This window comes from Piliocolobus tephrosceles, chromosome 2, assembly GCF_002776525.5.
Source record: "Piliocolobus tephrosceles isolate RC106 chromosome 2, ASM277652v3, whole genome shotgun sequence".
Lineage (NCBI taxonomy): Eukaryota > Metazoa > Chordata > Mammalia > Primates > Cercopithecidae > Piliocolobus > Piliocolobus tephrosceles.
Window position 1 is genome coordinate 75,648,233 of NC_045435.1, and position 15,736 is coordinate 75,663,968.

Sequence of the window (15,736 nt, forward strand, 5' to 3'; positions counted from 1 at the left end):
GTTATCTATCCTCTAAAATATACAGAAATTGAGGCCAGGTGGGATGGCTCACACCTGTAATCCCAGCACTTTGGGAGGCCAAGGTAAGTGGATTGCTTGAGCTCAGAAGTTTGAGACCTTGATAACATGGCGAGATGCCGATGGTGCCACGCCCGTGGTCCCAGCTTCTTCGGGGCTGAGGTGAGAGGATCTCTTGAGCCTGGGAGGCAGAGGTTGCAGTAAGCTGTGTTGGTACCACTGCACTCCAGCCTGGCCAACAAAGCAAGACCATGTCTCAAAACAATAAATACATTAAAATAAAATATAGAGAGACTGAGATGCAGCAGCAGTTGTATGTTGTTCTCTGGCTTTTCAATAATAAATTGTATGTGTACTTCATGTAATAGGATCTTCAGCTCACATGCCAACTCTATTTCTTAATAGAAATAAGCAAGATGGACACGATACATCTAGGATACTATGTTAAAATAGTTTCTAAGTTTGCATTCAGCCTTAGAAGAAAGGAGTGTTGTGATCACTTAATGATGTCTGTCACAGGCCTAGGAGAGTGAAATGATGGCACCTGCAGTGTATATTTTCCATCCCCGCTTATGTCTTGAAAGGAAGTCCCAATGCTGAAAGTTTGCAGAATTGGGACAGATGATTTGATGCTGCAGACCAACAGATGGCTTCTTCTTTCATTGTTCAGATAAAGTGTTTTGTGTTGCCTGTCCAGCTAAGTGTTTTAATCCTCAAGATTACCTTAACTATGGAGACTTGACTTAGACTTAATATTTTGACCCAGAAATGCATCAAGTGTAGAATAAAAACTTCTATCCTAGCAAGACTAGGCATATAAAATATTTATTCAAAGTATACATGTAGTGCCTGCTGGGTGTGCAACATTCTGCTAAGAGGATGTGAAGGTGGCAGGAGACCAAGGGTCCTCGGCATTAGAAATTTATAGTCCAGGTGTAATTAGAGAAAGAGATAAAGGTCTCACCAATGGACCACAGAGCACACATATTAAAGGCTAAAGGAGTAAAACAGTTTGGTAATGAGAAATGAAGGATAGAGTGATCTAGGGAAAATTCTATGGAGAAATAGTTTCTTCAGCAATGTCTGAAAGGAAGTGATGGGCATGAGTTGCTGGAAAGGATGGTTGGCTGAGGTGGGGGTAGTGGCGAAAAAGACTAAAAGCTACTGACCAAGGAATGACATAACCCAGAGGACTCGATCCATCAGCTCACTGGCCTAAAAACAAAACAAAACAAAAACTACACAAACAAAAACCAGATGTGTGCTACACAGGAATATAGAAATAAAATAAATTGGAACAATAAAAGATTTCCGGCAAAAATTAGAAAATACTAGAAAATCTGGAAGGTTCACATAAAATGCAGGATTTCTTACTTTTCTATAATAACCGAAAGATCTCACCACATTCTGCCTGAATTCCTAGTTGGCAGGAAATGGCTGAGAGTGAGTAGCGATTGCCAGGATACATGAGTGGTTTACTGCAGTCTTCACCTCTCCCTGCAGTCTCCCAGCACTAAGGTCAAAGGTTAATTGCTCTCCAGCATCATGCTTGCACTATTGAGACTGGTCATAAAGACTTGTCCAGCAAAGTTTGAAAGATGAAAAATACATTTTCAGAAGTCTTTGTTAAAAAAAAGATGGGGGTGAGATAGGATGGGGAAATAGTGCATTTCATATGCAATCAGGCCAGGCATGGTGTCTCACGCCTGTAAGCCCAGCACTTTGGGATGCCGAGGCGGGCCGATCACCTGAGGTCAGGAGTTCGAGACCTGGCCAACATGGCAAAACCCCATCTCTACTAAAAATACAAAAGAAATTAGCCAGGTGTGGTAGCTTGCATCTGTAGTCCCAGCTACTCCAGAGACTGAGGCAGGAGAATCCCTTGAACATAGAAGGCAGAGATTGCAGTGAGCCGAGATTGCGCCACTGCACTCCAGCCTGGGTGACAGAGTGAGACTCCGTCAAAAAAAAAAAAAAAAAAGCAGGCTTTGCAGGTATCGCCACTGCCAGGAGCCTCGTACTGAGCCACAGTCAACCCCACCATGTACTTCCACATCGCCATCGACAGCAAGCCCTTGGGCCACATCTCCTTCGAGCTGTTTGCAGACAAGCTTCCAAAGACAGCAGAAAACTTTCGTGCTTTGAGCACTGGAGAGAAAGGATCTGGGTATAAGCGTTCCTGCTTTCACAGAATTATTCCAGGGTTTGTATGTCAGGGTGGTGACTTCACATGCCATACGGCACTGGTGGCAAGTCCATCTACAGGGAGAAATTTGATGAGGAGAACTTCATCCTGAGGCACACAGGTCCTGGCATCTTGCCCATGGCAAATGCTGGACCCAACGCAAATGGTTCCCAGTTTTTCATGTGCCCTGCCAAGACTGAGTGGTTGGATGGCAAGCAAGTGGTCTTTGGCATGGTGAAGGCATGAATACTGTGGAGGCCATGGAGTGCTTTGGGTTGGGTCCAGGAATGGCAAGACCGGCAAGAAGATCACCATTGCTGACTGTGAACAGCTCTAATAAGTTTGAGTTGTGTTTTATCGTAACCACCAGACCATGCCTTCTGTAGCTCGCGGTATCCTAGAATCTTTGTGTTCTCACTGCAATATCCTTTGGGTTCCATGTTTTCCTTGTTCCCTAGCTATATTGCAGAGTTAAGTTTATGATTATGAAATAAAAACTAAATAACAACAAAAAATGCAATCAAGTGTAATTGTTACAGTAGGTAGCTAGTCAGCTAGTCAGATATGAGTTGGGGCAGGAGAGGGACACCCCCCATCCCACCGGGAATGTCAGGCGACTGTCAGGTGATGGTCAGGCAGCTGTTAAGATGGTTCTCTCAAATAATACTTGGTTGCAGCTGGTGCCAGGGAACAACAGTCTCCCAATAGATAGAAGAAACCTAAAATTGGTGATCAGCAGCTTCCCAATAAGATCTCAGGAGGTGGGCCAGTGGGATCAAGTATGAGCACTAAGAGGCAAAATGGTGGAGTTTAACTGGCGTATGACCTTATAGGGACACTTGACAGGTAAGGGAAGCATGCCTCAAGTGAGTATGCATACAACTGCAGTAAACACACTATGCATGCAGGCCACCCAGCAAGTGGACAGCCCACCCCACGGGAAGACTCAGGGGAGAAGGGAGGCAAGACCCTGGAAGTACGCCAATATATGAAACCTCAAGTCAAAAGTTCAAACTGTGCACTTAATCTCTCAAGTCACGAGCTTGGCCCTCTTCCAAGTGTACTTTACTTCCTTTCATTCTAGCTCTAAAACTTTCTAATACACTTTCACTCCTGCTCTAAAACTTGCTTTGGTGTCTCCTTCTGCTTTATGCCCCTTGGTTGAAATCTTTCTTCCCAAGAGGTGAAAAGTGAGGTTGCTGCAGACCCATACGGATTCACTGCTGGTAACATTTTTGGTGACGCATGACTTGGGAATCTTCAGCCAGTAACATATTGCTGTCTTATTTTTATTTTTAATTTTTATTTATTTATTTATTTTTGAGATGGAGTCCACCCAGGCTGGAGTGTAGTGGCGAGACCCTGGCTCACAGCAACCTACGCCTCCCAAGTTTAAGCGATTCTCCTGCCTCAGCCTCCCAAGTAGCAGGGATTACAGGCATGTGCCACCACGCTGGGCTAATTTTTTTTTTTTTTGTATTTTTATTAGAGATGGGGTTTCACTGTGTTAGCCTGGATGGTCTCAATCTCCTGACCTCGTCATCTGCCCACCTCGGCCTCCCAAAGTGCTAGGATTACAGGCGTGAGCCACCGCACCCGGCCTGTCTTATTTTTCTTAACACTAGACTTCTCTGTTCATTCATTTACAGTACCTCCCAGCACAAAAGGCATTTGAGTTTGCATTTTTCCTAGGATTAGCAAAAAGTGCCAGGTAGGCAAAGGCAGTGGGGTGGTGGCAGAGGCAGTGGCTCTGGAGGCTGTGGTCCGAGTCCTGGCCTCTGCTCCAGCCCCACTGTGGTGACGCTTGCTGAGCTGCTGTTGCTCCAGACCGCTCTCCTGACCACGGTCTTGGGCATTTCATCAGCATCCACGCGCATGCTGAGGAGTGCTTAAGTGAGTCACCTCAGGCACCAAGATGGGCCTCATCTTCGAAGGTGGCTTCCCGGACATCAACGTGGAGATTACAGGACCTGAGAAGAAAGGGATTTATAAAGGACACCAAGAATCCAGTGGGAAATACACATTTGCTGCTCACATGGATGGAACACATACAGTTTGTTTTAGTAACTGAGTGTCCACCATAACCCCAAAGATAGTGATATTCACCACTGATATTGGGGAGGCTCCAAAAGGAGAAGACATGGAAACAGAAGCTCACCAGAACAAGCTAGAAGAAATGATCAGTGAACTGGCTGTGGCCATGACAGCTTTACAGCATGAAGAGGAATACACGAAAGTCTGGGAGAGGATACAAAGAGCCATCAGCGACAACACAAACAGCCCAGTGGTCCTTTGGTCCTTCTTTGAAGCTCTTGTTCTAATCACCATGACATTGAGACACATCTACTACCTGAAGAGATTTTTTGAAGTCCAGAGGGTTATTTTAAAAGCCTCTTCCTGATGATTCCAAACTCATAATTTACCGTTTACCAAACATTTTGGTGATAATGTCATAAGCCATTAATTTCTATGTTTTAATTTTCTGAACTATACAGTCACAGCTTATGTTTCGTTGTGATTAATAGATATTGGAAGAAAACACCTTTTTAGGAAATTCATAGTGAAAATTTGACAATTGATTGGCATCATTTCCTAATTGAATGCTGCCTCCATTATATAGGTCCTTCCAGAAATTAAACACTGGAATTGAAATATAGGAATATGGTTTTTTTTGTTTGTTTTTTTTAATCTTCCTTTCCTTTTATTTTGACAATAAAATGCAGTTTGTTCAGGAAATCAGCACAAAGCCTGAGAGTACTTGACTGAAATGACTGCATTCTGTGGATTCCCTCATTCTGTGGTTTAAGCCATTAAGGATTCATTTTGTTGAGTCCTTATGATAAACAATAGTATGAATCCTGACATTTTCTATGCATGCTCATGGCAGAGCTCTGTGGATTGGGCATATGCTGCTAGGTTGGGCACTTTTATACTTTGTTTTCAGGTTTTGCTTTTAAAGGTAAGACTTGCCCCAGCTCCTATTTTCCCCCATACATTTTACACTGAACCTTGTGACTCAGTCACCTCCACTTAAATTGATGACACAAGCAGCCTACAACCATTTTTTTTTTTTTTTTTTTTTTGCATGACTTTCTAAGGAGTCTCCGTTAAAGCCAGTTCTCTGGTTGTCCCAGTGAATGGTGGCTCTTTTTCTTTCCACACTGGCACATCCACTTTCTCCATGCTTGGAATGTAGGAAGTATGCATTCACGTAATTGGAAAAATCTGGATTTCTGAAGGCAAAGGGTTAAAGCCTCTTAAATTTCATTGCAGTGATACACAGCCGCTATTTTATTTTTGATCTGTGGCCCTCGGGCCATTGTTTAACCAGGGCATTGAACATCAGCGTCAACACTAGGGTTTTTGGTTTTGTTTCTCTTGGGTCTTTCTTTTTTGCATATGTGAATTTTGTTTTGTGTAAAATGAAATGACTTTCTCTTGTTCTCTGACGATGGGTTTAAAATTAAAGGAGCATCTGGTTTTGATGTGGGGATGATCCAGGATTATGCTGTGACTGATGTATATTAGTTACTATTAGTTACTTGTACATTTTTGGAGATCTTTGCAAGGGAAAAACTATAAGTAATGAGTTTTATATAAGGAATTTAAATTTATTACAGGCTTTCAGGTTTAGGATAAACAATTTTTCAACCTTGGGTGAGAACACTTATGACACTTTGTTGATAAGTTGACTGTTTCACCTTAGGACAACTGTTGCATACCAATTGTGTGTGTGTTTGTGTGTGTGTGTGTGTGTGTGTGTATGTGTATGTGTGTGTGAAAACACTTCAAAATTGATTTAAAAGATGTAAATTTTAAATTGGTTGTGTATCTAATATGCCCCAGATTCAGTAAATAAACAATGAACAATGAAAAAATACAAAGCAAACCAAAATAAAAACAAACAAACAAACTGCCAGGTAGAATTTAATGGGAAGAGTAAAGAGGGTAGTAGAAAATTTCAATCTGACTGGAATAGAAAATACTGTTTTTGTCTCATTTTACCTGCAAAGACTTGAAGGAAAGGCTTAAATGGTCAACTGAAGAATTTAGTTTTGACCTGTCTGAAAGGGTGGGTATTGAAGGTCAGAAGTATTATTAACAGAAAGGTTAATGAACATTAAAAGAAAGGAGTTAATGTGGATCTGCCAGAAATGAAGTAACCAGACTAGTGTTCCTTTTGACAGGGTTATTGGAGTAGAAGATAAAGTCGAGTTTGAGAAATAGTGTGTTTCAGCAATGTATATGTATCTCATGGTATTTTTGTGGTCAAGACTGAGAATTGTGACGTAGTTGATAGGACAACCGTGAATTTAGAGCTGGTAGAAGAATTTTTACATTATGCACAGCGTTTTAAAGTTTTGCCACAATGTTTATGCTGTGTTATGAAAAACAAAATATACAGTTTCCTTCCTATTTGGTTATGGACATACTATGCTCCTTTTAAATTACTGTTTAATGAAGGAAATTATTTGATCCAGATTTTAATTGATAAAATACATTTGGATAATATTTTAGTAATAGGACAAATGCTCTTTGATCTCTTGGATGAACTTTATAGAGTCACATAGTAAGTTATCTTTGCTTTCCTATAATGGGGCTCCTGCCTCATTCACACTGTATATTGGTATAGTTTTCTGACCATACAAACTCTACCACAGCATCACAGTTGAGTCACTATCTGCTTCTGTTGCTGTTAGCTGGATTAGTCTTATCATAATTATGTCTTTTCTATAGCTGTTCTGGCTTCCCTATCTCTTTCTTGTTTATCTCAGTTAAAATATATAAAAGTGTATTAACATTTCGATACACTGAATTCTCTGGAGAGTTGTGCACTATATTAAATTTTAGTTTCCTAACTATAGGGAAAGAGTAGAGGGACTTGGAACATTTCTGATACTGAGCTTTTATTGTGAGCTTTTATTATATTCTGAGCTTTAAGGATCCATCTTTCTCAGTATGGGTAGAAGTGGAGAAACTGAAAGGGAAATTGTTTTCTGCATTCTCTATAATGGTTTTTATTTAAGAATGATAAAGCAATACTCACTAAGCCCAGATCAGTTCCACAACAGACAGTACTGAAAATCCCAGTGGAAATGCAGTGATGTTTCTGTATTGGGAGGAAATAAACTTCAAAATGTTATTTGGTGTATAAAGTTATTATAAATATATTGAAGACAGCATTGCCTAGTGTAAAAATACTCAACTTGGAGTTAGGTTAGCCATGCTTAACCCTTATGTGTCTATTTGCTTCTATTCTGAAACCATATAGAGACACGATTAAGAGGACAAACATAGACTGCAGGGTTCAAGGTCTCACTCTACCTCTTAAGCAGGTCAATTAGCATTTTGCACATCCTTTTCCTCTTATATAAAATGGGAATAATAATAGTACTTACTTCATATGCATTGGATTAAATAAATTAGTTGTCATCTTTCAGGTACTTACAGGGCTATATAATGTAAGACTCAATACAGGTCAGCTATTATTACTATATTTATCATTAAGGACTCAGCTAGTATAGGGAAAGAGAATTAAACTTGGCTGACTTTTCTGCCGTACAGTTATTTGAATTTGGGAAAATCAACTGCTTATCTCGTCTACATTTTCTCTACTGAACACTGACCAGACTCACCACACTACCCATCTGGGAAAACACTCCCAAGATCAAGTTGTTCTATAGTTTTAGTCTTTTCAAAGTTATTTTTACTGGAATTTTGCCCTATGGACAAACAGAGAAAGGGTAGTTTCGAAAATTGATGCCACCTATTATATTATTGTTTAAAGATTCCTAATTTTCAGATTGGAAGTAATTGACTTCATATCTCAATTTCTAATCTGGTTCTAATTGACTTACTCCATCAATCATCTAGTCTCTAATACAATTTTTGGAGTGTTGACAAAATCTTTTCAGTGATCAAATAAATCTTGATTGATATCTTGAGTGATATTTCCTACCCTTTGTTGAGTTAGAAAGGGAGACCAACCCTTTGTTGTCAGCAACTTGATCAGAACTGGGAATGTCATCTACCAGTGCTAGATTTCGGCTTGTTTATTTTTGTATATTTTGCATATGTGCTTAGCTACTATTTGTCAGAATTTGCTATCCAACATTACTTGGCCTCCACTTTCCAGTGCCATTCCTTCCCTCAATTTTTTAAAATCACTTTTCCTGCTTGTTCTATGGCCTAAGGAAAATTATTTTACATCAGTGAGCCTTAATATCATCATCTGTAAAATGAAGATAATGATTCTACCTATCTCATGGCATTGGCAGGAAGATCATATAAGTTAAAGCATGTGTAGTGCTTATCAGTTAATGAATGTTAAATGCAAGTGCAGTGCCTAGCACATACTAAGTACTAAATAGCTGCTAGTTACTATTATTAGTAGTAGTAGTAGCACCAGTGGTAATAATGGTGGTACTGCTTCCTGATATAGCAAAATACTTAGAATATTCTGAAAATAGAAAGAAAGAACAGCAATTGCAAAAGTTTTTATAAAGGCTCTCAGGCAGTTTGTCACATACATAGGTTCTATGTTTTGGTACCCGTTACCTTAATTTGTATAGAAAAAAATTACCTGAAACTATCTCTGGGAGTGATTCAAAAGTTGCCATAGACAACTGGATATCCACATACAAAAGAATAAAGTTAGACCCCATACGTCACACTATATACAAAAATTATCTTAAAGTATCAGAGGCCTAAATGGAAAAGCTAAAACATTATTAGACAAAAACATAGGCATAAGTCTTAACGACCTTGTGTTAGGTAATGGTTTCTTAGCTATAGTGCCAAAAGCACAGTAATACAACAAAAAAATCGATAAATTGGACATCCTAAAAATTAAAACTTTTATGCTTTAAAGGACATCATTGAGATAATAAAACTAACCCACAAAATGGAAGAAATGTTTTGCAAATCATATATCTGATAAGAAACTTGAATATAGAATACGAATATACAAAGAATACGTACAAATCAGTAATAACAAGGCAAATAGACAGGTTAAAATGGGACAAATAAATCTGAATAGGCATTTCTCCAAAGAAGATATGCAAATGGCTAATAAGCCCATGAAAAGATGCTCAACATCATTAGTCATCAGGGAAGTACGAATCAAAACCATAACGAGATACCACATCACACCCACTAAGACAGTTATTAGCAAAAAGACAGATAAGGTTGGGCGCAGTGGCTCATGGCTGTAATCTCAGCACTTTGGGAGGCCGAGGCAGGAAGATCACTTGAGGCCAGGAGTTTGAGACAAGCCTGGCCAACATGGTGAAACCCCATCTCTACTAAAAATACAAAAATTAGCCAGGCATGGTGGGGTGTGCCTGTAATCCCAGCTACTCATGAGGCTGAGGCAGGAGAATTGCTTGAACCCGGGAGGTGGTGGTTACTGTAAGTCAAGATTGCATCACTGCACTCCAGCCTGAGCAATAGGCTGTCTCAAAAAAAAAAAAAAAAAAAAAAGACAGATAATAATAACTATCAGCAAGGATGTGGAGAAATTAGAACTCTGTTACACTGCTATTGGTAAGGAAATGGTGCAGCTACTTTGGAAAACAGTTTGAAAATTTCCTAACAAGTTAAACATATATATGACCTGGAAATTCCGCCCTAGGTATCTATTCAAGGGGAATTAAATCATATGTGCAAAAAAAAATTGTATGCCAATATTCATAGTAGCCCTATTCATAGTAGCCAAAAAGTAGAAACAACACAAATTTCCATCTACTGATGAATGGATAAATGAAATGTGGTATATCCATGCAATGAAATATCATTCAGCAATGAAAAGAAATGTAGTGCTGATACATGTTACATCATGGATGAACCCTGAAAACATTTTGGTAAGTGAAAGAAGCCACTCACAAAAGACCGCATATCGCATGACTCTATGTGAAGTGTCAAGAATAGGTAAATCCATAGCGGCAGAAACTCTAGTGGTTGCCTAGGGCTGGGTGGTTGGGAGAAAATGGGTAGTGACTGTAAATGGTTATAGGGTTTCTTTATGGGGTGATGAAAATGTTCTAAAATTGATTGTGGTCGTGGTTGCACAACTCTATAAATATAAATCTTGAATTGTACACATTAGATTGATTAATTGTATGATATGTGAATTATATCTCTAAAAAGCTGTTATAAAAACAAACAAGATGCCACTGGGCGTGTTTTCTATGAAAGAAACTTGAAATATGCTAGAATGAATGCTTTGCTGGCTGCTACCACACAAATTCTGTGAGGGCTGGGAGTGTAATTCTTTGCTGTATCTAGAAAGAGAGGCACACAAATAGAATGTTGATTGAGTCACTGTATTGGTGGTCCCCAAGACCACTCACAAGGTTCTGTAAGTCTCTAGGAGGACTCCTAGGACTCAGCATTGTTATCTTCTGGTTCTGGTTTGCTATAGTGAAAGAACACAAAGTAATATCAACATAGGGAAAAGGTGCATGGTGTGCAGTCTGGAGAAATCAGGAGTAAGTTTCCAAGAGTCCTCTTCCAGTGCAGTCACACAGGATGCTCTTACTTCCTTAAGCAACAAGCAGCAACAACAAGTGTGAAGTGTTGCCTACTAGGGCAACTCATTAGAGACTCAGTGCCCAAGGTTACTCCTGGGAGCTGATCTGCCTAGCACATATCCAAATTCCAGACTCCTAGAAGGAAAGCAGGTGTTCAGCATAAACCACACTGTTTGTACAAACAGGTGAGGCATAGTGGCCACTCTATAATTTAGGAAAAATGTCACATTAGTGTAGGGAACTGTTTACCAGCTCAAATTCCCAGCTGCTAACCGAAGGCCAACATTGCAAACAGGCCTTCTAAGGATAGGCCATCTCAGGCCTGCTCTGTGTTAACTCTTTCCTGCACAATGAATAGAAGAGTGCCAGGTTCCAAATTTCTGTATTATATGCAACAAGCCTGTATGTGAGGTGTTAGGAGGAGGAGTCAGCATGCCATGGGAAAAGTGCTGCCTTGCCCACAGCTGGCAATATAATCTATGCTCATCTCTAATGAGGAAGAAGAGTCTAGAGGGGAGTCTGCCCTCTGAATTTTTCTCCTGATGCCCAGAAACAAGGGAATGAAGACTTAAAGTAGGCCAGGAATTAGTGGTTCATGCCTGTAATTCCAGCATTTTGGGAGGCCAAGGTGGGCAAATCACTTGAGGTCAGGAGTTCCAGACCAGCATAGCCAATGTGGTGAAACCCCATCTCTACTAAAGCTACAAAAAATTAGCCGGGTGTGGTGGCTCGTGCCTGTAGTCTCAGCTACTTGGGAGGTTGAGGCAGGAGAATCACTTGAATCCTGGAAGCAGAGGTTGCAGTGAGCCGAGATTGCGCCACTGCATTCCAGGCTGGGAAACAGAGCGAGACTGCATCTCAAAAAAAAAAAAAAAAAGACTTAAAGTAGCAGTTCTCAACCAGTATGATTTTTCTCTCAAGATGACATATGGCCATGTCTGAAGACATTTTGTTGTCACAATTGGGAGTGGGAGATGCTACTAGCATCTACACAGTGGAGACAAGAGACGTTTCTAAACATCCTTCACTGCACAGGATAGTCCTTCACAGCAAAGAATGACCTAGGCCAAAGTGTCTACAGTGCCAAGGTTGAGAAATCCTGCCTTAGAGAATATTTATAGTGCAGCTCGAGACAGTGATCTAGTGAATCTTCAAGGAGGAGCGAGACAAATAAGGTAATCAGGCAAGAGCTACCGCAACTTTTGTGCCTGTCCCAACCCCTGCTCTCTTTTCTTATTTCTTGAAATCTATAACCTGAAAATAATAAATTCTCCATTTATTCTGCAATATAAATGGGGGACTCGTAAAGGATGCTGTGAGCAGAATGAAGAAGGCACCCTCTTCTTTGAATGAATAAAATTGCCCTGATTTTAGGGTTTCAGATCTGTCGCTCAGATGGGTGGCTCAGCCGTTGACTCCGGAGGAATGTGCAAGGATAGAAATATCAGCCTTCATATTTTCATCACTGAATTCCTAAAGCTGAGAGTTATTCCTGACCATATCATCTCTGAGCCTTTCGTATTTACCACTGCTGTTTATAGCCTCATTTCCTTCCTTCTCTTTTCATAATATCTTTTGAAGTGGAAGCTAATGTGAATTTTGGTGCTCTCCAACTCCTAACTGGTATGTCTAACACCATCAGATTGAATTAATTTGAACTATTAAGCATGAAGTACATATTACCATGGAGCTGATTCCAGATGTACTATTGTTAGTTTAATTGTTATGGCTAATCATTGATTGTGGCTTTTCTGGGTGCTTGAAATAATAATAATAATAATACTCTTTTTTATAGTGCCTTTCATTTGAGGATCTTGAAAAGCCTGTGTCCTGGAACCACTTATTGTAAAATTGTCATTATCTGTGTATTCTCATTTGGCTGAAGTTCGGGGAGGACTATGCCAGTGTATGATTTTAAAAGCCAAGAAAAATTTATATTCATGAATCATGCTTTTTTGTTGTTGTTGCAATTTACCACCTTGGAGGAACGGGGGAGGGGGAATTTAGCCCACTGGGATATTATTTCCAGAGAGCAATTCTGTCCCTTTTATAACAGTTCTGAGGCCTTTGTGTTGGCTTGGTATCAGCTCTGACTTGGTAGGTTATAATTGTAAATGGTTCTCGAATTGTATGAGGCCTGCATTCTATGTTGTTTTTCAAACCAGGGCAGTGTGTGTGTGTGTGTGTGTGTGTGTGTGTGTGTGTGTTAAACTCTTACAAGAGATAAAGCTTCTTTGGCAATATCACATTTTGAAGAGTTCAAAATAAGTGAGAAATACAGTACAAATATGTGTGTTCTTAATCATGTTTTTGCATAGCAGAAGGTTGATTACTTGGAAGAGGAGGCCTTTAAAGTACAGTGTGGTCTCTTGACACTCCAAACAGTTGAGTAGCAAAGAAGACAGAAGGTAAGGGCAAATGCTTCCCAGCTCACCTATTTCTTGGTGCCTGACTGAACACTTAGGAGTTCTCACCTTTTTTTTTTTAGCAGTTGGAATTAATTGCTCCCATAAAGCAATTGCTTCAACAGAACAATTATGACAGATTTATAATGAAATCCTGATGAGTTTCGTTGAGTTATAACTTAACCCAAAGGACCAGAGTCATCTTCATGTGTTACTATACTTCCTTCCAACAGTAGTTCAGGCAACTTGGATTTTCCCAGAAAGGTTTTTTTCTGGCGTGGGTAATAGATGGAGAGTTTCCACCATCTGGCTGCTGTCAAGGGGCCAGGGGAAATGAATTGCTGGAGTTTTACTACATGTATTCATATTATTGTCCTTTTCTGTGGGCCACAGACTCATGCCATGAGTAATGAGGACTCTTCTTGACACCCAGTATGCTATTCTCTGGAAGTGTGGGAGACCACAGTGAGACAAAGGGTAAACCAGTCACACCTTGGCTGTATGTTGGAATCTTCTGTAGAGTTTAAAAATCTTCAGGTGCCTGGGTCCCACCCCTAGATATTCTGATTTAATTGGTCTGTAGCAGAGGCTGGACGTTGAGAAGTTTAACATTTCCCAGGTGATGCTAACTGTTAGCCCCTGTTAAGCACTGCTTGAGGTCTAGTTTTTAGCAGGACTAATATTCAAAATTTATTACCATTGGTACAGCATTAAGCTCTTGCTCTCTACCAGGCACTGTGCTAAATGATTTATAGGTTTCAATCCATTTGATTGTCACAATAACCATATGAATGAGCATTCATTAATTCCTTCATTTATTCAACAAATATTTATGGGGCACAGGCAACAGGTCAGGCAGTGTGTTTGGCTGCTGTGTAGGAGGTTCGGGGAAAGCTTTCAGGGGAGATGACATTTGAGCTGACATCTAAAGATTGGGGAGGAGTTAACCAGTTAAAGTGTTGGGGGGAAGGCACTGATAACCAGGAGGATGCTTCTGCAAATATTCTGTGTTGGGAAGGAGGATGGCTAGTTCAAGGAATGGAAAGAAGAATTATTCCTGGAGCAGAGGAAACCAGGTGGAGTATCATGCAAGATAAGATATAGAGGATGGAAGTGACCCCCTCAACAGAGATTGTAGTTTTGTGAAAGGCTTTTGGCCTTTATTTTGAGAGCTCATGGAGGCTCTGATCACATTTGCTTTTCCTAGGAGATCTCTTTGGTTGCAGTAAGTAAAATAAGATAGAAGGAAGCAAGAGGAAATGCATTGTAATGAGTTGAATGGCCATTGCAGGAGATCTGGAGAGAAATGAGAACAGCTTAGACTAAGGTAATGAAGAGAAAGAGAGAGGTAAGCACATTTGAGTGATATGTAGATGATGAAATCCTTAGGACTTGAGGATGGACTCAAAGGGGCAGAAGATGAATGCTATCTCCAAGTTTACTATTATTACCTCCAGTTTGCAGATGAGCTGGTCAAAGGGTATGAGAATTTGTGTAGTTCTTCTCAAACTATAGTGTGAGGGTCTTGTTGAAATGTAGATTCTGATTCAGTAGGTTTTCAATGGAGCCTGAATTTCTGCCCTTCTAGGAAGCCCCAAATGCTGCTGATGCTGCCAGTTCATGGACCATACTTTGAGAATCTGGGGTTTAGAGAAGAGAAATAACTTTAGATGTAGTAGAGTGGAGCCTGCATGTGAACCATGTCTGTCTCCCTGCAAAGACCATGATCTTAATCATAAGCTCTACAGTTCCTGAAAGATGGAGAGTTGTAAAGCAGGCTAAGAAATTTGAATTTTATCTGTAGGCGACTGGCAGTCATTAAGAATGTGCAAACAGACAGAGGTCCAATCAGAAAGTTTATGTTATGGTTTCGGGATATTTCCTGTAAGTTGTTTTTAGCATAGATTTTTAAGGTCAAATTGGAGTGTAGTTAAAAGGAAAAAAATAGCAGGCCTCCAAACTTTGTAAGTAATAGAGATGGTTTAATAAATCATCTACCCTGTAATGAGGGTAATAATTGGTTCTTATTTAGTGTTTCTTGCCCAACCATCCCAAGGCACTTTAGTAATAAGCATCATCTTTCTTTCAGAGCTGAGGCCGATGGAGAGAGACTAAGGGACTTGATATAGTGGGGCTGGATGTTGGGCATGCCTTCACCATTTCTGTGGCATCTAGATTCTTCTACCACAGTTCAGGTATACACCTGAGCATTTGCCTTAATTGTTTGACCTGTCTGTATCATATTTCCCTGTATCATATTTCCCTGTATATCCCAGGGAACTCTAGCCCAGTGAGAAGCTAAATAAAAAAGCATCAAAGTATCAAAAGTTTGAAAAATGCTGCATGCTTTTTTCTTCTTGGAGAGGTGTAATGCACATTAGTACAGAAGGGGTCCGAGAAGTTCCACAATCAAAAAATTTGTTTAATTCTGTATAACTCATGGTTTTTCAAATTAATTTGACCTTAGAATGACCTCCAACATTTTTCTCTCTCCCAACTCTTAACATTCTATTAAAGAGTTGTTCTGTCTGATAGAGTTTATGAAATGCTATTCTGTAATCATAGATAACTATAATCTTTGAATGTATCAATATATC

General features: G+C 39.9%; 1 protein-coding gene and 1 pseudogene across 1 annotated transcript in view; both read left to right on the plus strand.

Annotated features, from left to right (window-relative positions):
• FHIT (fragile histidine triad diadenosine triphosphatase) overlaps positions 1-15,736 on the plus strand; it is a 1,513,705-nt gene that overhangs the window by 494,421 nt on the left and 1,003,548 nt on the right. The gene's annotated exons all lie outside the window — the stretch shown is intronic.
• On the plus strand, positions 2,061-4,604 carry LOC111532968 (annotated as a pseudogene).